Source organism: Geotrypetes seraphini, chromosome 2 (assembly GCF_902459505.1).
Source record: "Geotrypetes seraphini chromosome 2, aGeoSer1.1, whole genome shotgun sequence".
Taxonomy (NCBI): Eukaryota; Metazoa; Chordata; class Amphibia; order Gymnophiona; family Dermophiidae; genus Geotrypetes; species Geotrypetes seraphini.
Genome location: NC_047085.1, coordinates 321104670 through 321131378, shown reverse-complemented (window position 1 = coordinate 321131378; position 26709 = coordinate 321104670). Strand labels below are relative to the sequence as shown.

The 26709-nt window shown below is 42.1% G+C and overlaps 1 protein-coding gene across 2 annotated transcripts in view; it reads left to right on the top strand.

The window, feature by feature from the left end:
• Positions 1 to 26709, top strand: part of TGFBR2 (transforming growth factor beta receptor 2) — a 227068-nt gene that overhangs the window by 17870 nt on the left and 182489 nt on the right. The window contains exon 1 of one of the 2 annotated variants that reach the window (XM_033930136.1): positions 12362 to 12476. The exons of the other annotated variant lie outside the window; for it this stretch is intronic. The gene's annotated coding sequence lies outside the window, so the exon portion shown is untranslated. Of the gene's footprint in view, positions 1 to 12361; positions 12477 to 26709 lie in introns of those variants that run through there. 2 annotated transcript variants of the gene reach the window in all.

The window sequence follows — 26709 nt, the reverse complement described above, 5'->3', positions numbered from 1 at the left end:
ACCTTCCCTATGTCCACCTTTTTTCACCAACTTTAACATTAACTATTTTTTCTGCAGCCCTCACAGTTAAAGTTTAACATCTTTCCTTTCTCAAAACTGACACATTTCAATCACTGTATTGAAAATAAAATCATTTTCCCTACCTTTGTTGTCGGTTGACTTTATTTTTCTGTGTTTTTAACTGTTTCCAGGGCTTCCTGCATGCTTCTCCTCTGGTCCTCCTTCCCTCCCTCCCTCCATGAGTCCAACTTTTCACTCTCTGCCTTCTCCCCCTTCTCCAGTGTAACATTTCTCCTTCCCTCCTTTCTGCCCTCCCCATCCATCTCACCCTTTCCACGTCCAACACTTTCTGCATCCTGCACACTTTCTCTCTCTGTCATTGCCTCTTCCCTCAGTGGCATCCCTCTTTCCCACCCCCCAACCCAACATGCTCTCTCCCCATGCACCATCTCACCCTCACCTCCAGTGTGTAGCACCTTTCCTTTCCCTCCCTTTCTGCCAGGTCCAGCAGCACCTCTTCTCCCTTCCTTTTACCTCCTCCCTATCCAGCACTACCCCTTCCCTACTCCCCCTGTCCAGCAGTACCCCTTCTCCCATCCAACAGCACCCCTTCTCCCTTCCTTTTACCTCCCCCCTGTCCAGCAGTACCCCTTCCCTGCTCCCCCTGTCCAGCATCCACCAGCTTTAGTTTAGCTTTAGCCGTGGTTTCATCAGACAGCCTTGGGGCTTTTGCTAGGCCAGCCCGCCTCGCATCATCGAAGTGGTATGGCCTAGCAAAGGCCCCACGGCTGCTTGATGAAACCGCGGCTAAAGCTAGCAGCAGCTGTGTGACTAAGTTAAAATCACACTGAGCTGCCGCTGCTGGTCCGGGAGTGAGAAGAAGAGGAGTCCCGGCAGCGTATAGCCGGTAGAAGGCAGGAAGTTGTTGGCGATCGGGGCAGAAGGCAGTTTCTATCAATTTCACCTTCACTGGGCCGGTCTTGTTCGCCTCTGCTCCTGGATGGTTCAGACCCCTCTGTCACTCCCAAACGGAAGCAGTCTGTTCCCTCAGAACATGACCGTCTCTCTTTACCGGTTCTCCTTCCAGACGATCATGCCCACCTTCTAACCACGGCCGTCTCTTCCTTCCTTCACCCTCGCCCTTCTCTCTCAGAAGGCACGGCGGTCTACTGCGCATGTGGAGGCACGGAAGCACACAGGCACGGAGTTTCAAGTGCGCATGCGCACTAAGGGTTTTATTATTATTGATTTTTTTTTTTTTTAGTACATCTGATTTTAGATTGTAAGTTGCCCAGAAGACTTTTACCCTTGGCACGGGATAGTAAGATATGAATAAATATGATATCTGGGGCAATTGCCCAGGATCACAAGGAGCAGTTCTGTGCTTGAACCTGCAACCTCAGGCTGCTGAGGCTGCAGCCTTAACTACTAAGCTACGCCTCCACTTAGTAAAAGGGCCCCATAGAGAGTTATAACAGTGGTTCCCAACCCTTTCCTGGAGGACCCCTAGGCCAGTCGGGTTTTCAGGATAGCCCTAATGAATATGCATAAGAGAGATCTGCATATAATGGAGGTGCCAGATATGCAAATCTGCTCCATATATATTCATTAGGGCTATCCTGAAAACCCGACTGGCCTGGGGGTTCTCCAGGACAGGGTTGAGAACCACTGAGTTATAACCTTATAGCAGGGACACATTACACTGTGTGGTTTCTTCTTTTTTTTTTTAACATGTTTATTATAAGTGGAAAGGGCCACAAAGGGCACAATACAAGGCAAAGGTGAAAACACAAAAACAATCATGTACAGCAAAGGCAAAAGCCAGGAAAAACGCCCAAAGTGGCATCCAGTTACTCCCTGAATTCCTTGGTTAGGAAAACAATCTCTACAGGTTTTATACTCCACATACAGGTAAACTAATGAGTAACAGCTTATGCTGGCATTAGCTGAGCAGAAGTATAATGCGAGCTTTATCTTGGTAAACTGCACCCGGCTGACAAAAACAAGTGACTAGCAGGCAAGGAACTAATCCGGACACACCTTGTTGAAAAGATCATATCCTCTACTTGAAAAAAATATATATACAATCCTCATTTACCTTCTGCTTTTGCAATTCCCTGAGGCAAGGGAAATTGTTTTACCTACGGAATCTGTTTCCTGGATCAAATATTTAGTTACCCTTTTGGCTGTTTTAAATAAAAGCAAACTGAAGCTACGGTATTTCCAGTTATCAGTATACATTGTGTTCCTGGATTGCTGAGTTAACTATTAAGACATGCTTTGAGGTAGAAATAGAGAGCCGTTAAGCTTTTCCAGCATTAAAAAATGAAGTGAGCTGAAACGTTATAATTTCGGATCTCTTGCACAAGTCCATACTGAGTAAATAAGCAACTGAGTCATTTTGCCCTGAAGTTTGGGCTTCAGTTTGGTGAACAGCAACCAAAAATTGGGTTTGCTCAATTATTTGCTGTCATAAAAGAAGTTATTCATCTGCTGTCTGTGTGTTTTCGTTTCGATGAGCACCAAAAGATATTTGAAAATGACAGGAGAGACAACCAGCCAATATTTTCTCTTATGAATATGTAGTCTGCCCCCACCTCCAAAAGGTTTATATATCTACCTACTTATATGAATTTTATTCACTTTTGGGTCCTTGGGATAATGTTCAAAATAAAGTTATACATTAATCGGTGGCTGGTAAATGTGTAACTTTGCTATCCAAGTTGTTCAAAAACCAATGTATATGTGATACCATAAGTGAGGGTGGGCTTGGGGCCCAGATAAAAGTATACCATGCAGCAGACTAAGGTAAACAAAATTAACATTTATTAAAGCTGATAGGAAGTGGGGTTCTGTTCGGTTCACAGGGGAGGAGAAATCAAATGCAAAACTAGACCTTGAATATAGGAATGTCATCTGTGGCCTGCTCTTGCGGGACCACTGCAAGCACCATAGACTCTTGATCAGGCAATACCTTTTCTTGGTCTGGCTTCACCACTTCACAGCCAGCCTACCTTAGGCTGGATCTACATAATATGCAAAACTACAAGGTCCCACTTAAACTGAGCCTATCTAATTGTTGCAGTTATGCTTTACCAGTATATGGAAGGCATACACATTATGCCTTTGCTCTTTTTCCCTGGGCCTCCTTAGCCTAGCTGTGCACTGAGCTTTAATACTTCCTAGTTACTATCTTCCTAGCTCCATCCCTCCTGTGTTATTTCCCCACTGGGAGGACCTATGGCCTATGGATCTTAAGGTGCCTCTGACACTGTGAAGAGGTATCCTGGAGGGAAGTAGTGTTGTCCAAAAGACTCTTTCACAGTATAGTATATTGGGTTGAAAGTTGAACTGAACAGCCCAATAATATTTGTATAATTTGAGACCAGGTTCAAACAGATTGAGGTGGGCCCAAAAATGATCTAACTAGCAGCAATATTTAGCCATTGTTCAGACTAAATGCATGTAACTTATGCATTTAGTTTAGGCCTGCCTAGTAGCCTAACTAAATATGCATTATTGGAAAGGTTAGTGACCACACTCTGGGGGCAATTCAATAATTAGTCACCTCCATTTAGGCACCCTGAGGGTGTGTAGTAGGAGCTTGTTCTATAACAGAACCCAAGTGCCTAAGGCCCTCTTTTACTAAGGTGCGCTAATCGATCAGCGCGTGCTAATTGAATTAGCACGTGCTAAATGCTAACACGTGCATGTTAGTCTATGGACGCGTTAGCGTTTAGCACACGCTAATTCAATTAGCGCACCTTAGTAAAAGAGGGGGCTAAGTTCCATTATAGAATCCTAGGACAAGTGAGTATATCAACCATAAACCAACATATACACTCACCTGAATGCAAAAAGAGATGTGCGTAATGCACAGAATTCTGTAAGTTCTGCACACAAGTAGAAATCCCATTTAAGTCCCACCCATGCTCCAGCCCTGTATATACCCTCCTCCCTTGCAAACTGGCAGCATACTAGCATATATATGTGTAAGTGTGCAAATATATGCATATGCCAGTATTCTAAAAGTTTATGTGTACAGTGGTTTATAGAACTTCCCTTTGTACCATTTAAATATCTATACAGTCATAAAGATTTTAATTTTAATAAAGTACTATTCTTGAAAAGTGGCTTTGATGGTTCCTGCCTCCCTAGAAAGGATCCGTCATATACTCATCAGTCATACCTGTGTTTGCTCTCGCCTTGTATTCCTGCATTATCCTCACATACACTCTGCACACGTCCTATCACTGGCACCACGACATGCATTGAAGAGAGAATATAGGTGCCACAGTGACAACAGCAAACTATACAGAGACAGAAATCTCATGAAAGGTCATGCAGACAAGGTAACTTTCTGCACAGTGTAGAGATATACTGCATGTGGAAATACTCACAGACTAGACCTGCAACTAGTCAGCTGCCTCTGCCTCTTGGAATCCATAAAGCAGGGAGCATCACGCTAACCCCTAGACCAGGTGCAAGGTGATAATAGGAACCAGTTAGCCTGAAAAGCACCAGAAAAAGAGACATTCAATAGATGACTCAGTCTAACAATAGGAAAACAAAGTATTAGTCTAGAACAGTGATTCTCAAATGTGTCCCGGAGGAGCCCCAACCACTCAGATTCCAGAATATCTGCAGTGAATCTACATGAGATAAATTTGTATCATTCAAATCTTTTGTATATACACGGATATTTATTGTGGCTCTCCTGTAACACCCATAAACTGGGGGATTGACAGACATGTTTGGGAACCACTGTTCTATAAAAGAGAACTAATTTTGACTCTTGCAGCACATTTTGACTCCTCATTGAAAAATGCAAGCAAATGCTGGGAGGGAGGGGGGTAGCATTTGCCATCCAAATATCACTTTTAAAGCCTGTTTCCTGATCTCAGATTAATGAATTAACCACATTGCCTTTGTCACAAGCATTTTCAAATGAATAACATTTTAACCAGGGTGGATTTGATTTAAATCAAATTGATTTTGTATATCACCAGTCAGAAAGACTTGATTTAAGTCATGCCTGTGACATTATGGATGGATTAATGGAATTCATTTACCAAAAACATTAAACATTGCAGAACTTCCATTATAGGATTTATGCTTAGTGTGCATCATCCTAACGTCTAAATTGTATCACTCTTTCTTGAACCTACCCCAAAATGATAGCACAGAAGAATCATCTGTTTAAAACTTTAAATAGGGACTCTGGTCTCCTGTGATTCTGTTGAAAGGGCCACATAAGTTGTCCCGTGCCATTAAGTCCCCATTCCTCTGGGGACACCAGGAGATGGGTAGCAGTGGCAATGTCTCTTACAGTGGCAACCCTTGTATATTTCCTTAACAACAATTTACAGACAATTATTAAGTTGTCCACGCTACTGCCCTTATTCTGTAACATGCATGTGCAAATTTGTGGGTGAGATATAGAATCTGTGGGTTAGAGTATGATCTTAAGAGAACGTGTTAAAGATTTATGATACGATAATTATCATAATGCACTGTAGCTTTGTATAATGGATCTTATGCACTAGTATCTGACTTGTCTTCCTTTGCGGTTGCAGTAGGTTTGAAACAAATCTTGAAATAAAACAGTCTTTTTTGTTTTTGTTGAGGGAATTCTCATTTCCTGTTCAACAAGATCTGCCATTAAGTGTTCAATGCTCTTTCTATAGAAATAGGAAACCATGAGGTTAACATACTGAAATTATAGCAACAGAGCAACTGGGGTATAAGCTGAGACACATGTTCATGGAAATGGCCTTCAGAATGGGACTTATAAGGTCCTGAATTATTAAAGGTTTTTCTTCTATTTTATGCTTATGGAAAAATCTTGTGATAAATGTGTTTTGGCCTCCGCTTTCTCCACTGGGAGGCTGTTCTGCATAGCCATTAATCTTTCTGTAAAGAAATATTTCCTTGTGCTATGCCTGTGCTAACTCCTTTGAGCAACAAATCATGATTCTTTGTTCTAGAACTCTTACCACCAAAAAAATAAAATACAGTTAAAATAAAAATATTCATCAATGGATGAATAACCTAGTAGTAAGGACAGCAGTCTGAGAACCAGGAAAACCAGGGTTCAAATTTACCCAACCACCTTGATAACCTTGGGCAAGTCCCTTGAACTTTCATTTGGATAAAAAACAAACAATAAAATCAAAATTATATTTGAAGTATTTTGAATGCCTTTCTCTTTTTTATGATACATACAGTAAATTCAGTTTCATAAATCATATTTCATAGAGCTTATACTGAAGGCGTCTTGGGTAGCTCTTCTCTGCAGCACTTATAATCTGTCTATATTTTTTTAGAGATGTAGACGGGCATTTTCGATATGACGTTGAGTTTGGATGTTTTGTGAAGTACATCTAAAAATCAGGTAGAGAAAATGGTCATGTCTGAAACCATGAAACGTCTTTTTTATTTTCTTCAAAAAACACGTTTCTAAACATGTTCACCCTTGGTGTGTCTATCTTTTTGACCATTTTATAAAAAAGAAATTTCCAAATGAAAACCACACAAAACTAGTCATTGGGACGTAGGAGAGGCCAGCATTTCTATTAGTCTGGCCACACAGACATAGAAATATAGAAACATGATGGCAGATAAAGACCAAATGGCCCATCTAGTCTGCCCATCCACAGTAACCATTATCTCTTCCTCTCTCTAACAGATCCCACATACTTATCCCACATTTCCTTGAATTCAGACACAGTCTTTGTCTCCACCAACTCTTCTGGGAGACTGTTCCATGCATCTACCACCCTTTCTGTAAAAAATGATTTTCTTAGATTACTCCTGAGCCTATCACATCTTAATATCATCATATGCCCTCTCATTTCAGGGTTTCCTTTCAAATGAAAGAGACTCGACTCATGCACATTTATGCCACGTAGGTATTTAAATGCCTCTATCATATCTCGCCTCTCCTGCCTTTCCTCCAAAGTATACATATTGAGATCTTTAAATCTGTCTCCATATGCCTTATGACAAACACCATGCAAGATTTTAGCAGCCTTCCTCTGGACCGACTTCATCCTTTTTATACCTTTTTGAAGGTGCGGTCTCTAGAATTGCACACAATATTCTAAATGAGGTCTTACCAGAGTCTTTCACAGGGGCACCAATACCTCCTTTTACCTAATGGCCATATCTCTCCCTATGCACCCTAGCATCCTTCTTGCTTTCACCATCACTTTTTCAACCTTCTTGGTCACCCTAAGTTCATCACATACAATCACACCCAAGTCCCGCTCTTCTGTCCTGCACATAAATTATTCACTCCATAAACTGTACCGTTCCCTCGGGCTTTTGCAGACCAAATGCATGGCCTTGCATTTCTTAGTATTATATTTTAGCTGCCAAATTTCAGTTCTTCAATCTTTGCTAGGTCTTTCTTCATCTTATACATACCATCCAGGGTGTCTACTCTATTGCAGATTTTTAGTATCACCCTCAAAGAAGTAAATCTTCCCCAACAGCCCTTCAGCAATGTTGCTTATAAATATGTTAAAAAGAACAGGCCCAAGAACAGAACCTTGAGGCACACTACTGGTAACATTCCTTTCCTCAAGCAATCTCCATTGATTACTACCCTCTGTTGATTTCCACTAAACCAGTTCCTGACCCAAGGACACTCAGTTTATTTATTAGACACCTGTGTGGAACACTGTCAAAGACTTTGCTTAAATCTAAATATACCACATCTAGTGCATTCCCTCTATCCAATTTTCTGGACACCCAGTCAAAGAAATTAATCAGATTTGTCTGACAAGACCTACTCTAGTGAATCCATGCTGCCTCCGATCCTGTAATCCACCAGATTTCAGAAACTTCACCATTCTTTGTTTTAAAAGTGTTTCCATTAATTTCCTTACCACAGAAGTCAGACTTACCAGCCTGTAATTCCCTACGTCTTTATTATTTCCACTTTTGTGGAGAGGGACCACATCCACCCTTTTCCAGTCCTCCAGTACCACTCCTGATTCTAGAGAAGCATAGAAAAGATCAGTCAGTGGAGCTACCAGAACTTCCCTAAGTTTATTCAGCACCCTCGGATATATACCATCCGGCCCCATCACTTTGCCTACCTTTAATTTAGCTAGCTCCTCATGAACACAACTCTCTGAAAATCGATCATGGTCTACCACTCCTCCATCCCTATTCTGCGGTCCTGCTCCAGGCGCTTCAGCCATGAAGACAGAACAGAAATATTTGTTAAGCAATTCAACCTTTTCTTTATCAGCTTCTACATATTTCTCCCCTTTACCTTTGAGTCTCACAATGCCACATATGCACTTCTTCCTATCACTGATATATCTAAAAAATGTCTTGTTTCCCCGTTTTATCATGTCAGCTATTTTTTTTCTTCCATTTACATCTTTGCTTTCCTGACTACTCAACTGTCCTATCTTAACTTTTCCAGATATTTTTGCTATTCTTCCTCTTTCTTCGATCTTTTGTAGTTTATGTGCACAACAGAAGAGCGGGGCTTGGGTGTGATTGTATGTAATGATCTTAAGGTGGCCAAACAGGTTGGAAAGGTGACGGCAAAAGTTAGAAGGATGCTAGGTTGCATAGGGAGAGGTATGCCCAGTAGGAAAAAGTAATATACATAGTAACATAGTAGATGACGGCAGATAAAGACCCGAATGGTCCATCCAGTCTGCCCAACCTGATTCAATATAAATTTTTCAATTTTTTCTTCTTAGCTATTTCTGGGCAAGAATCCAAAGCTCTATCCAGTACTGTGCTTGGGTTCCTTCTGCCGAAATGTCCGTTAAAACCTACTCCAGCCTACCTACACCCTCCCAGCCATTGAAACCCTCCCCAGCCCATCCTCCACCAAACGGCCATATACAGACACAGACCATGCAAGTCTGCCCAGTACTGGCCTTAGTTCAATTTTTAATATTATTTTCTGATTCTAGATCTTCTGTGTTCATCCCACGCTTCTTTGAACTCAGTCACAGTTTTACTCTCCACCACCTCTCTCGGGAGCGCATTCCAGGCATCCACCCCCCTCTCCATAAAGTAGAATTTCCTAACATTGCCTTTGAATCTACCACCCCTCAACCTCAAATTATGTCCTCTGGTTTTACCATTTTCCTTCCTCTGGAAAAGATTTTGTTCTACGTTAATACCCTTCAAGTATTTGAACGTCTGAATCATATCTCCCTTGTCTATCCTTCCCTCTGGGGCAGGAGTGTCCAAAGTCCCTCCTCGAGGGCCGAATCCAGTCCGGTTTTCGGGATTTCCCCCAATGAATATGCATGAGATCTATGTGCATGTACTGCTTTCAATGCATATTCATTGGGGAAATCCCAAAAACCTGACTGGATTCGGCCCTCGAGGAGGGACTTTGGACACCTCTGCTCTAGGGTATGCATATTCAGGGCTTCCAGTCTCTCATCATACGTTTTCTGGCGCAAGCCTCCTATCATTTTCGTCGCCCTCCTCTGGATCACTTCAAGTCTTCTTACGTCCTTCGCCAGATACGGTCTCCAAAACTGAACACAATACTCCAAGTGGGGCCTCCCCAAAGACCTGTACAGGGGCATCAACACCTCCTTCCTTCTACTGGCTACGCCTCTCTTTATACAGCCCAGCATCCTTCTGGCAGCAGCCACTGCCTTGTCAACACTGTTTTTTTGCCTTTAGATCTTTCGGACACTATCACCCCAAGGTCCCTCTCCCTGTCCGTGCATATCAGCTTCTCTCTTCCCAGCATATATGGTTCCTTAAAGAAGGTATTGATGTCTCTGTATAAGACTTTATTGAGACCTCATTTAGAATATTGTGTACCATTCTGGAGGCCGCACCTTCAAAAAGATATAAATAGGATGGAGTTGGTCCAGAGGAAGGCTACTAAAATATTATGTGGTCTTCATCATAAGGCATATGGGGACAGACTTAAAGATATCAATCTGTATACTTTGGAGTAAAGGCAGGAGAGGGGAGAATATGAAAGAGACGTTTAAATACCTATGTAATGTAAATGCGCATGAGTCGAGTCTCTTTCATTTGAAAGGAAACTGCAATGAGGGCATAGGATGAAGTTAAGAGGTGATAGGCTCCAGAGAAATCTAAGGAACTACTTTTTTACAGAAGGGTGGTAGATGCATGGATCAGTCTCACAGAAGATGTGTTGGAGACAGAGACTGTGTCTAAATTCAAAAGGGCCTGGGATAGGCAAGTGGGATCTCTTGGAGAGAGAAACAGATAATGGTTACTGCGGATAGGCAGACTAGATGGGCCATTTGGCATTTATCTGCCCTCATGTTTCTATGTTTCTAGTATATCGCTAGCAAATATGGAAGGATCACTAGGGATTGATAATGATGTTTACCTTCTCAGCTTCTACTTTTGAGAACCAAAGTGGCCTTCTTTTTCTCATACTTGCCTCACACAAAAAAGACTGTTGCCCTTACTATAATTCCTTTAAGTTTTGTCCACTGCATTTCTATTCCTGCCAGACATTCCCATCCAGACAACAATTCCTTGACGTAATCCCCCATCCAAATGTTAGTTTTTTTAAAGTCTAGAACCTTTACTTTTGAATGAGTCCTTTCTGTACCCATCTTAATATTAAAGCGTACCATGCAGTGATCACTGGATGGCAGATGATCACCCAGTGTAATATCAGAAATACTACCCGTTTGGAAGCACTAAGTCCAGTATGACCCCATCCCGTGTGGGTTTCATTACCAACTGCTGGATCAGTTCTCCTTGTAGAGAATACAGGATCCTCCTACTTCTAGAAGACCCTGCAATAGGGATACCCCAATCAACATCCATCATGTTAAAATCACTTATTAGCAAAACTGCCCCTTTTTTAGATATATTCTGAGGTCCGGATTCTGTAAACTGCATCCCGATTGTAGGCAGCTGTAGGCATCCTACAGCTGTCTAATCAGCCAATTGGGAAACATGTTTTTAAAAACAATGCTCCCCAGGCAGGCTGCCTATATTGAAGGAGGGGTCTTAGGCACCTGGGCCAATGAGGCTCTAAGCACCTGTGGGTTGGGAAGGGGAGGGGCAGGCCCGCCTCATTTGGATGGAGGCAGGCCTGCCGGCCAGCTGGTGCAAGGACCCAGCCAGCCAACTTGCTCGGTGAGTCCTGGGGGGAGGTTTCTGGGGAGGGGTGTTTTGTGGGGGGATCTGCAGAGGGGGTTTGGGCATTTTGTTGGAGGGGTTCAGGGATGGGGGTTGTTGGAGGGGTCTGGCAGGAGGGATTCGGCACCCTCCTGCTGACAATCTTCGGGAAAGAGTGGGCGGTCATCGGGCATGAGGGGTTGGTTTCCCTCCTGCCGTGATTTACGTGGAAGTGGATCGGCGGTCATCGGGCAGGAGGGATTGGGCTCCCTCCTGTCGCAATTGTACATGGGAGTGGGTGGGTGGTTATCGGGCAGGAGGAGTTGGGCTCCCCCCTACCGCGATCATATGGGAGTGGGGGAACTGGCAGCTGCGGCTGCTATACTTATCGCAGCAGAGAGATCCCTTGCTGTAATAAGTATAGCGGCTGCGTCTACAGTAACCCGGTTCTGTAACCGGCGTCTGTAACATGGACATCGGTTACAGAATCGGGTTTATTTTGGGTGGGCCTAGGCCTGATTCTGTATAGGATGCCCTTCCCGGGCGTCCTATAAAGAATCAGGGCCTGAATGTCTACTATTAAATCCCTGTCCACTTCCTCTGTGTGTGAAGGAGGTCTGTATATCACACAAATGTAAATATATTACCATTCTCTCTTTTTCCAAATTGGTCCACGGTTCCTCTTCCTTGCCCAACAGATCTGGCAAGTGTATGGCTTTAATATGATCTTTAACTTATAACGCTACTCCCCCTCCCTTTCTTCCTACTCTATCCTTCCTGTACAGATTATAACCCAGTATAATTTGTGATTAACCCTAGTCTATTTCTGGTTTTGTACCAAAGATAGGAAGGAAATTCACTAATCCCCGATGCAGGATAGCTGATCAAGTTGAAACTCAGACTACAGAATTATCTGACTACTATTTAGACAGAGAGATTGCATCAGGTGAGGAATGGCAGGAAAAGGACAGGCAGGAAAGCTTTACCCAGTTAAACCTGTCCCTGACACTGCCAGGAGATTACTAGCTTCCAAGCAGCCTGACCCTGTAAGAGCCAGGGCTAGAAAGAAACTTGTATGTAGTCAAACGGACCAAGCTAGTGTGTGGAGAGCCCTCTCCCCACCCAGGCTCAGGGGGAGTGTCTCTCCACAGCTTAAAATGAGGCAGTCCAGAGTAGGAAGGGGGGAGAGGCAAACAGGACAGAGGTAAGCTGCAGCTGACGAGAGCCAGGAAGAGAGTGAGATTCTCTCTCCCCAGACAGAGAAGGCTGGTGAAACGGATTGGCATATGGCAGAGGCAGAGATGTTTTCTCCCTCTGAAACTTGTGAGCAGGAACAAGGAGAAGCAATGGACATTCAGGAGAGTCTGGTAGGAACTGAAACTTTTCCTGTGGACATGGAAGTGTAGTGAAACGTATGTGGTTTTGTTTTCTGTCTGCAGACTTTGAACTACAAGATAAGCTGTGTTTTTCTTTGAGGAAAGTTTAGGTTCCTCTCCTAGAATTTTGAACTATGAATTTTGCCCTAAAACATTGTTTTTGATTCAAACAAACGTTTCTATGTTTTTCCCTGCTAGCAGCCAGGCTAAGCAATCACATTCCTCTCTCGCAGCTGTGGGTAGTTGCTACAGCAACGTTTCAGGAGGGAACATCCTTAGAAGCTCTGCACTAAACCAGAACAGTGGCTCTGAATTAAACTTCTCTACATGCTGGGCTGTTATAAGGTTTCCCTTACAGTACCTGCGTTTCTGAGCACTAGTTCTGCTTATAGAGAAACAGCTTATTTAAAGAAAGGTTATGCTGAAGTGAAGCCATATGATATTCTTGCCTGCTTCGCTACCCAGTTTCCTTGGAGGTTTTTTTTTTCTGTTCATTATCTGGCCAAGTACAGGCAGTGCTCCTTTTGAATAAACAGCTGAGTGAATATTGCAAGCCTGAAATATATAAATTAACTGTTCTGGTGAAGAGGACTGTGTTATATTCTACTGTTAAAGCCCAGAAGCAGGGGATTGTGTTTAAACCATTACTGACAAACTTGGACACTTTGATTTTGGTGCTTTGTTTCTGTGTGAGAAGTATATGATTTCAAGGAATGAGTGTTTGTTGAAACTGCAAGGCTGAAGCCAGTATTTTGGTTTATTTGGCCAGTGGCTGAAATAAAGCTGTTGTTTTTTTGCCATTTCTGACTAAGACTCATTACTTGCATGACCCTGCTAGGCTATTACCTAGCCAGATAAAGTCCTGAAGGGTCCCTTGGTTGTAAGGGACACGCCGGGCCAGAAGTTTTATCACGATCCCGTGGGCTCGCTGCGCATAACAGGGGCGCAGGTGTAACAAGCTACATCCCAGTCATGGGTCTCTGTGAACCACTTCTCCGTGATCACCACTATATCCAACTTCAGCTTCTAGATCCAGAATCTTGTTTCCCATACTTCGAGCATTAGTATATACTGCTTTCCAGGCATTGCCCCCTTTTCCCATCCATGCAGAGGTATTCATGTGATTTACTTACCTGAGGGCTTATGCTCACCCAGGGATTTGATCACCATGCCCCATCATTTCTAGTTGAAAGCCCTCTTCAGTAGATTAGTCAGCCTTCCGCCGAAGATACTTCTTCCCTTCTTTAATAGATGCATACCATCCCTGCTCAGCAGACTTTGGAAAATCATCCCATGGTCCAGGAAGCCAAAATGCTTTTGACAACACCATCCATGTAGCCACACATTCATCTCCAGGATGTAAGCTTCTCTGCCCTAGTCTTTACCCTCGACAGGGAGGATGAATGAGAATACCACCTGCACACCTGACTGCTTCACCTTCTCTCCCAGAGCCATAAAGTCAGTTTGATACGCGTGCAGGGGTACCTGGTAGTATAATTAGTGCCAACATGGATGAGCAACATCGGATAATAGCCATCAGGCTTGATAAGTCTCGGCAATCTCTCCGTAACATCTTGGATTTTAGCATCAGGTAGATAGCATACCTCCCGGGACATCATGTCTGGTCTACAGATGGACGCTTCTGTACCCCTCAGAAAGGAATCGCCAACCACCACTACCTTATGCCTCCTAGTGGTCATGGATACAGCAATTTGGAGGATTTCAAGCTTTGGTCCTTGCTCTCCCTGAGATGCTCTCATCTCCTCCACTTCCAGGGCAGCATACCGGTTCTTCAGTTCAAGGACGGGTGGAGCCACAGTACCAATCTTGCAGGGTTCCATAATCTGAGTCCAGCTGTCTTTCCTCAGCATAGCCTCTTCTTCCCCCTGCTAAAAGTCTTTGATTAACGTGACCATTTTTTTTTTCATCAAAATGGGACATCTATTAATATTCAGTCCCGACCCCAATCCTGCCCTAGCCCCACCCCCAATTTCTTCCATTCATTTTTCATGTACACACAATATCTTATTATTTCATAATAATAACCATAAAATAAAAAAAACAAAACACAAAAAAACCCACCTATTCCTGAAATACCTAGGCAACGAACCGGAACATCAACCCCCCCCGTAACATCATCACATACCTGATCATACCTGATCATGCGAACTGTCAGACCCAACCCCTAACCACTAACTATGAACACTCTACTCAATTTACGGAACATTTCTACTTCTGTGCAAATAGCTGGGCACTTCCTAGCCTTGCAACACACAAACTGCCATAAAAGTTACCTGTCCCCATAAAAAGCAGCAATTACTTCAGAAAGTTTTGATTTTTTTAAAGCCTTAGTTTATTTAAACCAACAATAAAATACAATCTTTTTTTTAATACCCCCTCCTCTGTATAAAAATATATTTTTAATAATAATCCATGAGTCACAAAGCAAGGGTGCACATAGGAAAAGGGAGCATCATAAACACTGCAGTGAGCATTAGAACATTAATATACCCATTGTTAAACTGAAGCCAGATTAATACAGATTGATCCTGCACAGTCAACGCTAAAAGAAAACAGTCCTTCTCATACATACAGAACACAACCTCCCTACCCCTCTTACTGGCCCACTTGCTTCCTTGTCACCATCACCACATTCTCCCTACCCCTGATCCCGTCACCATCATTTCTGTACCCCCTTTTGCTTGTTCCTGTCACCAGATTCTCTCCCTTCCCCTTCACCCCATCCAGCCTGCCACTTTACTCTCCCTACATCTCTCTCTGCTCAAGGTGGAAGGCTATCACCTTGGCTGGCCTGTCTGCCACCTTATTATTTAGCCACCTGTCATCCCATGCTCCATGTCACCATTGCCTCATTCGCTCTACCTCTCATGATGGTCGTCATCTGTCCCTTTTGCTAGTTCTCATATTAGCTATACTGTCTGCTTACTTGTTTCTGCTATCTTGTGCCCCCCCTCTCCCTGTCACCTCACTCTCTCCCTTCATGCTAGCTCTCACTCTTTCTTCTCATTACCCTGGCCTGCCTGTCACTTCCCTCTCCCTAGCTGTCTCCCCACAATCCCAAGCCCACCCCTGCTTAACCTGTGGATCAAATTGACTCTCCTCTCTTTCCTCCCCCACCTGTCACATGCAGGCCAAGTCCCAGCACTCACCATTACTTTCCCCCTCTCCCACCCCCACCCCCACTAACCTGACCTCAGCAGCACCAGCCAGCTCCTGTCAAGTGGTTTGGCAAGGGGAATAGGCCCTCTCCCAGCCAGCCCACCCCAGTGCCCAGGAGCTGCAGCCATCTTCACTACGGCAGCGGGGAGCCATGGAGGGGGAGGTGCAGGATTCTGGCCTGACCCGCCCCACCCCCAGAGGTCCTTCCCTTCTCCAGACCCAGTGCCCACACTTACCCCGTGCAACTTTGGCCAGCTCAGGTGGGGGCAGGGCAGAATGCAGCTGGGAGCCAGAGAGCCATCCTGCTCATCATTGGGCGGCTGCACAAAGGCAACGAAAAGTGAAACACCGCAGCTCCCCAGAAACAGCAACTTGGCCGTCGGCTCTCCCTCTTCTGGAGCTCATCACGTAGGCAGTAAGCTCAACACAGGCACACATTGGTTCAGCTGCAGCACAATGGGCCAATCATAAATGACCTTAGAACTCTGAGGTTGTTTGTGATTGTCAGCTCTACCTCTCATGCTCTACCAGCTCTACCAGCGCGCGCCGGATTAAGACTCAATTTCAAAGCACTCCAAGGGGGGGGAACCACCGCACTTAACTTAGTAGTGTTGGCGCTGCCCTTCGAACGGGGTATGGGGGAAACCCCCCTTCCCTACATTACAGAGGAAATGGAACTTTTTCTATAAAAAATAGGGAAAAAGCCTGTTTCCTCTATAATGGGGGGGTCCCCCCTATGCAACCCCCCCCAACGGCAGCGCCAACACTACTAAATTAAGTGTGGTGGTTCCCCCCCCTCCTTGGAGCACTTTCAAATTGAGTTTAAATGCAGCACACGCCGGCACGCTGATGTCCTTTATGCGATTGTCCTTTATGCGATTGTCCTTTATCCTTTATGCGATTGTCAGCCCAGCTATGTGTCTCGTGCGGTTTTGACTATGAATCTGTACAAAATATATTAAAAAACAAGAAACAAAAAGAACGCCATAAAAAAATAGGAAAGCAAGGAAAAGACTAAAGAAAAAAACAAAAAAGTAAAATTAATCAAAATCAATTAAATCTGTACAAAGCAAGAAATCTTAGTGTTGTCAACTGTTCTTGCTATATATTAAAATCAATAAAATCTTTGAACTAAAAAAAAAAATCAATTAAATCTAAATAATCTACAATAAAATAATCTTGTTTAAATAGTTGCCAAAAAATAGGATCCCATTTCACCAATCTTCTGATAAAAACGCTAAACCAAAAAGATGCGTCTTAACCATTGACCTGAATTTTACATAGGATAACTCAGAACGAATCGTAACTGGGAGAGAATTCCACAGACGAGGAACCGTTGCAAAAAAAGCAGACTTTGGCGTAGACGCCAAACATACCAAATGAAAAGGGCATGCTAAAGACGAAATGAAGAACACCATAAATAGAAAAAGGGAAACGGATCTAAAATCGAAATAAAACAAAGCAAAATAAATATTTTCTGCCTTATACATCTCCTGGTGCATCTCCTGGTGTAGTTTCCTGCTGGAAGGAAGGATCCCACGGAACCCTGTCATAGCAGATTGGGTTAGGTTAAGCTGAATCTGAGTGATGATTCTTCTTGGCTTTATGTGGCGTCTGTGTGCTGCTTCTCCCTTTAAGATGTGTTACCTAATCTTTTCTTTTGATTTTCATTCCATTTATCAGACATACACACTGGATGTGCTCTTTGCTGTGCTTTGATGCTCTAATACTTTCAAGGATAACTAGCTGGCACAGAAACCAATAGCTGCTTGCTGAAAGGAGCCAGACTGCAGTACTTAAGACACTGCAGAACACAGAAGGAAAGGCTCGGAGTTAAAGGTTATATTACAAGGATCAAAACAGAAGTCCTTTTCATCTTGATTCTACTTATCTTTTGGATTTCTTCATGACACTAGACATGCACGTATACTTTCTTCTCTACCCTAGCATTTGTGAGCTATGTTTCAAAAGAATAGAGTTTTTGTACATTAAAGGCAGTTATGCTCAGCTTGTTGTTGGGTTTGTTTGTTTTTTACTTAACTCAGTTTCTAAAGAAATCAAAGGAATCAATATTCAGCTAGTGGCCCTCAATGTTTTGCTGATAACTGCTGGCATTATGGCTGGAAATTCAATGCGGAGCCATGTCTGAGCTTTGGAATTGAATTTCTGAGTTTGCATAAATGGCTAAAGCATAGCAGGTTAAGTTCAATATGAAGCACTTAACTAGCTATGGGGTAACACATAAAGGTAGGACGGACTTTTAGGCGGTCCTATTTATGTGGTTACTTTGACTGGTTAAGTGCTGACTCTGCCCTTAGAACACCCCTAAAATAGCCAGTTTTGAGTTTGCCACTAACCAGATAACTGTTAAGTGTTGTGGGAAATGACTGGTTAGCCCCAAACAAGCTGTTTAACTGATTAGGAGCTATTTTTGGCTAATTAAATCATTTTGAATATTGACCTGAAAGCAGGGTGGATTTGATTTAAATTGCAATTTAAATCACTAGTCAGAAAGACTTGATTTAAATCATGGTTTTTTCATTGTATTCACTGCTACTCTGTACTACCCAAACAAAGGAATATTTGCTTGTTTCAACTCTTTTTTTCTTCATAACAAGTGAATCAAAATGACAGTAACATGCAATAATAATTAACATATATTTTTGCTCAAATATGACAATTTCTCATGGCAGTCTTTAGGAAATATGAAATATATATATATATATATTTTTTACCAACCTGAAGATCCTGCCTATACAAATTCTTCATTAAAGCACTTTTCATGCTGTTGTTTCATTCGGACCACCAAGTCTTGCATTTCTTTGTTGTAGTATTTGCATTTTGTAAACATAACATAACATTAAAACTTATTTCTATACTGCAGCACTATAAAATTCTATGCAGTTTGCAAAAGAAATTCAAGTTACAATTTAATGCCTTACCCATAGGTAGAAGAACTTCATTAAAATATTATAGCCTTTCTCCTCCAAAGACAGAATAATATGATAAACCTCAGGTTATACACATGATATACAAGAACAGATGCAGAGAAGGGCAGCCAGAATTAAGGAATGCAACAACTCTCATAGGCTAGAAAGGCATTTAAAACCCTGTGTGAAATGTTTTATCTAATTTGTTTCCTAGATATATGTGGGTGTGCACTGCTTCTGGGCATATAATTTTGGCCATGAGCAGAGCCCCTCCCTGATTTCCCTCTATTGTTTTGCCAAGGGATTGTGGAAACCTGTATCCTCTCTTCCTGGGTATCTTAAAATTTTAGTACATGCAAAATTGATTCTAAGCACATAAACCTTTAACTTAAGAAGCATATTATGAATGTGCATGCCTTCAGAAGTTCTAAGTGCACAAAAATCTTTCTTTCAAATGAAAAATAAAAAATATGTGGAACAATCTTAACACAAACCAAAAATATATAGCCAACTACCAGTTACATAATTCTTACCACTTGTATATTTCCTTTGCCTTTAGCAGAAATTAGAATGCTAGACCCTTTCATCCATTAGAATAGTGCCTGACCAAAGCCAGAAAAGACAAGGGGGATGTCTTTACAACCAAAACAAGGCTTTATTTGAAACAGTAGGTCTCAACAAGGATCCCAGTTTCGACATATAGAAGACACCTCCTTCAGGTAACACTATGGGAAGAGTTGTAACATATAGAAATAAATTAAAAACAAGTCATAAAGTATAGTACACAATGCAAATATATATATAAAACATTAAAAATATATAAAAACAAATACATAAAACAATGCATATAGACCATAAAGGCAATGGAAGCATATACAGCCAAAATGATGAAATATAACCACCAAAATGAATAAAGATAATACTCAAGTAAATAAATGCAAAAACATTGTATAACCGACACTATAAAAACGGCTCAACATAAAAAAAACAATGACCATGCCAAAAAAATATGTTAAAAGAATATATGGTTAATTCCACAAATGGTTTAAAGTATTATTTATTCTTAGAACAATAAATATGAATTTCAATATTTAGGATTCAACACCAAAAATTCCCCACTAAGAAAATACATATTGGGCGCTGGAGTGGTACATCTGAGGTTTTGAAGCATGATGTTAATAAATGAATCAAGAGATTGGACGGAATGGAATGGAATTGAATAAAATTACATATCTTAGAGTTTAATATTACAAAAAAGAATATATGGACCATATTGTTATATATGGAAAACATTTTTATAACACAGTGGTTGATACAATTAGAGCATATGGAACCAACAGCATGAATAAAACACCATAATGAATGAAAACAAAACCCAAATAGCATACATAGTCATAGAAAGGTCATCATAAATGAATCCAAACCAACTTGAAACAAAGGTGGAAAATGCATAACAAGAGAAGAGTACATTTTGTGTAAGAATAAGTTGAAATGCAGAATAAGAAGGAAAGATATAAGTACCAGAAATACCAGGTAGGAAAGATGAATAAGACACTATTATTTACCTTTGACTGAAGACCCAACCAATTGTCTCAAGGATGAAATTGATATACTTATTTCTATATGTTACAACGCTTCCCATAAGGTCCCCTGAAGAAGGTGTCTTCTATATGCCGAAACTAGGATCCTTGTTGGGACCTACTGTTTCAAATAAAGACTTGTTTTGGTTGTAAAGACATCCCCCTTGTCTTTCCATGTTGTTTTGCTTGTATCCCAAGGCAAGGGGCTCTTGTGTTTGCCTGTTTGACCAAAGCCAGAGGCATGAAATCCATCCAATATCTTAGCAGCCAAGGCAGCTCACTTTCTGGAATCAACAAATTGGTTTTCTTCAGAGTGGTAACCAAGAAACTAGAAAAATAAAATTTTAGGTCTTAGAGTCTGTGCCCTCTCTTCAGGGTTCTCCCTATAGTAAGAGATTTCACAGGGTTCCATGCCCCCTTCTTCCCTGAGTTGATGGGGAAAACCTGGCATGGATTCTTTGATTAAGGCAGACATGTCAAACTCTGGCCCGCAGGGTGATAACATTTGGCCTGCCAAACAATTCCTGCTGTCGCAGAGATTTGGCCCGCAGTTCCTTCCCTCCTTCTATCAGGTGCAGCACAGCTCCGCCAATGTGAAAAGGAGCTGCGTTGAAATTGGAGCCCTACCATTACCGTGGCAGAGGGGAACGTGCTACAGCAGCAGCAAGGCTCCGATTTCAACAGAGCTCCTTTTCACATTGGCGGAGCTGTGCTGCACCTGATGGCTGCACCTGGAGATGGTTGTGTGCGGTTGGGCCCTTGTTTGGCCTCTGGCCCTCTCCTGCCTCGGTAACTACGCGTTGTGGATGCTTCCTCCTGTCTCAGACTGCTGGGGAGATGTGCCTGTCTTCAGCTGCCGGGATGGAGGGAGGGAAGGGAAATGGAAGGGAAGAAGAAAGAAGGAGACCCTGGAAATTGAGTTATCAGAAGACAACCAGAGCCTGGTACCACAACATGATTTGAATAATGAGCAGACAACAAAAGATAAAAAAAAATATTTTATTTTCTGTTTTTTGATTACAATATGTTAGATTTGAAATGTGTATCCTGCCATAGCTGGTGTTAGACAGCAGGCGTGAACTAGGTTCCAAAAGAGAGAGGAAAAGTCTTTTTTTATTTATTTTGTTTACTACACAGAGCTGGCATGGAGCTGGAGAGATTGTAACCTTATACTTCTACTAAGACTTAAGGGGCCCTTTTATTAAGGTACATATTTAGCGCACGCTAAATCGGTTAGCATACCTTAATAAAAGGACCCCTAAATAACTTAATAAAAAATTTGGCCCACGACTTAGCCTATGTTTTACATTTCGGTCCCTTATGTGATTGAGTTTGACACCCCTAGATTAAGGGCAAGGGATTAATCTTTTTAAAGGCCAACGGCATACAGTAATTATTTTAGGTAGCAAAAGGCACAGCAGATGTGTGGTGCTCTAAAGATACTGGGTAGTTTCTGTAAATCAATTCAATGTACAGGTTCTAATGTAGTAACAATATGTATAGAACAGACCAGAGGTTAGATCCTTTCCTTGTTGTATACCTCCTTGCTTCTAGGGACACTCATTTACCCTTATTATGGACCTTGGGTTCCTTTTTACTGTCTAACTGGGCATCTTGGATTCCAAGAGCCCTTTTTGCTAGCTGATTTCTCCAAATCTTGGATTTTTCCTTAGTAGTCCTCTCCGGAAATCCTTGCAGATTTCTTGCACTAGTGATCTGGATTGGCTACTACTGGAAACAGGATACTGGGCTTGGTGGACCTTCAATCTATCCCAGGATAGCAACACTTATGTTCTTATATACATGTCACTAAGACTCAAACATTATGCTCACTTCTAGAGGGCAGCCTCCTGTGAGTGGTTCAGTCCTGAACCTACATTCAGTTGCAGTGCTGTGTGGAGAGCCACGTGTCCTTCCACGTTATTATGTTACCCATTGGAGGAATATAGGCACCTAGTAAGGGCCTGGGCACCCTTGCACTAAACTCAGTCCATTTATCACACTACATTAATGTCTTTACATGCCAACTACATCCTAAGAAACTTTTGCAAACTTCAGTTACTATGGTGGTGTACAAGTCAATCCACCTTGGCCTCTTGATATTGTCACAGGGTTGCACCTGTTCTTAGGGAGGAAGCCTTGCCAGACAAGGGAAATGGGGTTAAAACCCTTGAAAGTATTCCTAAGCCTGCTGAGGAGAGTCTGAAAGCAACCCCTTCCAGCCTTCCAGCAATGAAACCTCCTAAAGCCCTGCCTAAAGCAGGCAGATCTGGTTTAGCTTTACCTAAGCCAGTTATAAGAAAACAAGTGGTAAGACTACATCTCCCAGCAGGCATAGAGCCAGGGAAAGGAAAGAGCAGGGCTGGAATACAAGCCACTTCCAATCAGACTCAAATTGGTTTAAGCTAGGTGAGAAGCTCTCTGAGGGCAGGCTACCCTAACACACCTGCAGGGAGGACTAATCAGCTTCCTGCAGTGAAAGAAAAGGGAATAGTTTTCTCAAAGCAGGGGAGCCAGCCTCAGAGTATATACCTGCTCCCGACCCTGCAAGCCACAGACTGCAAGCCTAAAGAATCAGGAAGCCACAGTCTACCTCCTGGCTACCAGCCCAGGCAGAGGTTGGGCAAAACAATGAGATGGCTGATGAGGACCTTGCTTATAATATGGAGATAGAAGAAACAGAGTTGCCCATTATAGAAGGAATGGAAATAAGCTAATCTTTTCCTGTTAAGGAGCACTGGGATAAAAATTTAGACTGTGCACTAAATTAAGAGAAGGCTGAATTTTTACAGTTGAGACAAGTTGTTGTTTTTATTTTCTCTTTTGAGATAGTTGGGCTTGGAACTGACAATTGTTTGTGTTTTGAATGCTACAATGATATATCAGGTGATACAAACCTGAAGCCTGTTTGAAAGTTTGTTTTGATTTTGATCAATAAATTATACCAAGAAAGTGCACCTCTGTCATTGGACCTGGTTTTTTTTTTTTAATTATTCCAATACCAAGCTACCAATAGAACCTCACGTAACCACTCGGCTGAGGTTTTGTGTGCACTGGGTAAGGCCACTTGCTGAGCCCAGCTTGGTTGCACCTGGTCACAATATTCATCTCCTAGAAAAAAAAATGCATTCCTTTTTAAGTGAACTTTTAAAACCTTAATTAGCAGACTTCTAATGAACAAGAAATTTTTTTTTTAATTACACATCAAAACCTTTTAGATTGGGTTTGTGTTATTTTTCACCCTATAAACAGAATTCAAACCGAGTCAGGAAATGACTCAGATGTTTGCTAAGTGACGAGGCATCATAGTAAACCTTGTCAGGTTTTTGGCCCAGAAGATATTATAAGGACTCTTAAAAGAGGAATGTTTTAAGGAGCTAAGAGGTGTGCTGAAAAGCCCTGCAAATCCAAGTATAAATATGCAGTTTGTTGCCTGAGGAAGGAAAGGACCATAGTAATCCCAAGAACTTCCCTTTTGAAGCGTTCATTAGTGCAGTGATTTTCAACCCTGTCCTTGGGAAACACCCAGCCTGTTTGAGTTCCAGGAAATCCATAATGAATGTGCACGGAATAGATCAGGGGTAGGCAATTCCGGTCCTTGAGAGCCGGAGCCAGGCCAGATTTTCAGGATATCCACAATAAATATGCATTAAGTTGATTTGCATCACAAGGAGGCAGTGCATGCAAATCCATCTCATACATATTCATTGTGGATATCCTGAAAACCTGACCTGGCTCCGGCTCTCGAGGACCGGAATTGCCTACCCCTGGTCTAGTGAAGAGTTTCTCAAACTAGTTCTTGGGAAACACTAACCTGTCAGGTTTTCCGGATATCCAGAATGAATATGCTTGAGATAAATTTACATACCCTACCTCCACTGTTTCCATCTCTTGCATATTTACTACTACTACTACTACTACTACTACTACTATTTAACACTTTTATAGCGCTGGAGGGTGTATGCAGCACTATATATTGTAAAACTAGAAAAAACCTCCCAAACCCCAAGAGAGGAAAATGACTAGGGGAAAGAGACAAAGATCAACTGAAAACTCAATCAACTGTATTAGGAATTATTAAATAAGCGGGAGAGCCCTCAGTCACACAGCCACCACTGGGAAACCCCAGGGAAAAGCTAACGCAAAATTACACCCAGGGAATGGGATATACATTATTCTCATAGGACTAAATTTAGTAAATAGTGCCCAAATTTGGCCTCTGAACAAAACTCTATGTGGAGTGTTATTCTATAAACAGCTCCCCGAGTTGCGAATCATTTATAGAATAGTACGTAGAGCCGATTTTTGTATCAAACTGTGGGTGCGAGGATTTAAGCCAGCTGAAACCTGGTGTAAATCCTGGCGCATACGAGGAGGTGCTGAAAAGTTCTCAGCCCAACCAACCAGCTTCCTAAATTCTAGCGTTATTTTGCCACTGTGGCTGAAAAGAGTGTTATCTTATTTCGTTACGTGCCAGTTTGCAGAAACAAAATTCTGTGTGTTAGCATTGTTTCAGATCATTGATTGAACCTTATCCACATCATTCTCTTCTTGGTTGGGCTGATAACTTTTCAGCACCCCCTAGAAGTGTGAAGACTTTCAGTCTCTGGTAACCAGAGCTGAGGTTGTGATGTCATAATACCTCATTTCACCAATAAGAGCCAACCTCATCAATGACGTCACAGTGAGTTGATTGCCCTATACTTGGCTAACTTTTATTACATACAAGAGGGTGCTGTAAAGTTCTCAGCCCACCTAACCAACTTCCTAAATTCTGAGTGTTATTTTGGCACTGTAGCTGATTGAACCTTATCCATGTCATTCTCTTCTTGTTTGGGACGATCCCTGGTATTGAATAATACTGTGCCTGTCTTTAGTGAATGCCCCGATCCACTCGTATCCCTTTGAGTTGCAAACTAAAAACTTAGCATATGAATCTTTATGGAATAGCACTTAGCAAAATGCGCACAAATCCTATTTTTTGACAATGAATGCCAGTAATTAATTGTGAACACCCAATAAGTGGCTCATTTAACTAATTTAGTTGGACGCTCATCTCGCCTCCTTGCACGTATTTACTCAGTTAAGGTATTATTCCATGAAGGAAACATACTACAAAAAACACCCAACATTAATTCTGATGAAAATGATGTATTGACCTGTGAAATTTACTATACATTTTTATATGAAATCAGAGAAAAGTGTTTTGCCTTGACAGATTAGGTTTACAATTGAAAGGAAACAATAGAAGTTTAAACAATTATGAATGACACAGAAGAGGTTGATAGGAAAGTAATTTACTCTTTCTGCTAGTACTAGGATTAGTGGATGCTAAGACAGATTTAAAACGAATTCTGGAATGCATTTCGTTTGTCAGTGTGTGTAATTAAACTATGGAATTTGCTGCTAGCAGATATGGTGAAAGCTAGTAATTTATCTGAGCTTAATAAAAGGTTTGGGTAAGTTCCCAGGTGACGGGTCCATTAACCATTATATAGCTGCGTAGTCTTAGGTGTATCCACCTGCCACTATTGGAAATGAGTAACATGAAGTGGGTTTCCCTATAAGGAATATAAATAGAACTTTGAAATGTCCTGGACTGGACACTGGTTTTAAGAAAGGTTTGGAAAATTTCTTGGAGGAAAAGTCCATAGTCTGTTATTGAGACAGACATGGGGGAAGCCACTGCTTGCCCTGGATCGGTAGCATGGAATGTTGCTATTCCTTGGGTTTTGGCAAGGTACTAGTGGCCTGGACTGGCCACCGTGAGAACGGGCTACTGGGCTTGATGAACCATTGGTCTGACCCAGTAAAGCTAGTCTTATGTTCTTTATATGTGCCATGTGTATCACTGATGAGGTTGGCTCTGAGGCACTGTGGAATGAGGCGTTATGACATCACAATCTCAGCTCTGGAATGTTGCTCTCATTGGGGTTCCAGAATCTTGCTATTCTTTGAGATGCTGGAATGTTGCTTTTCCTTTGGTTTTGGCCAGGTACTATGGACCTGGATTGGCCACTGTGAGAATGGGCTACTGGGCTTGATGGACCATTGGTCTAACACAGTAAGGCTAGTCTTATGTTCTTACGTATGCCAAGTATAGGACAATCAAGCCATTGTAACATCATGGATGAGGTTGGCTCTGAGGCACTGTGGAATGAGGCATTATGACATCACAATCACAGCTCTGGAATGTTGCTCTCATTGGGGTTCCAGACTTTTTCTTTGAGATGCTGGAATGTTGCTACTCTTTGGATTTTGGCCAGGTACTAGTGATCTGGATTGTCCACTATGAGGATGGGCTACTGGGCTACATGAACCATTGGTCTGACCCAGTAAGGCTATTCTTATGATCTTTGGTCTGATTCAGCTTAATGCATTCAGCATTATAGAGCTAATTGCCAGGGAACATTAAAGTAGAAACAATAGCAAATAGTGTCTGTCTCAGATAACAAACTTTTGAGATCTGAAAGTGATCCTCTTACTCCATACAAAGAAAAGTATAAAATTACTCATAAGAAACAACAGTGGGTA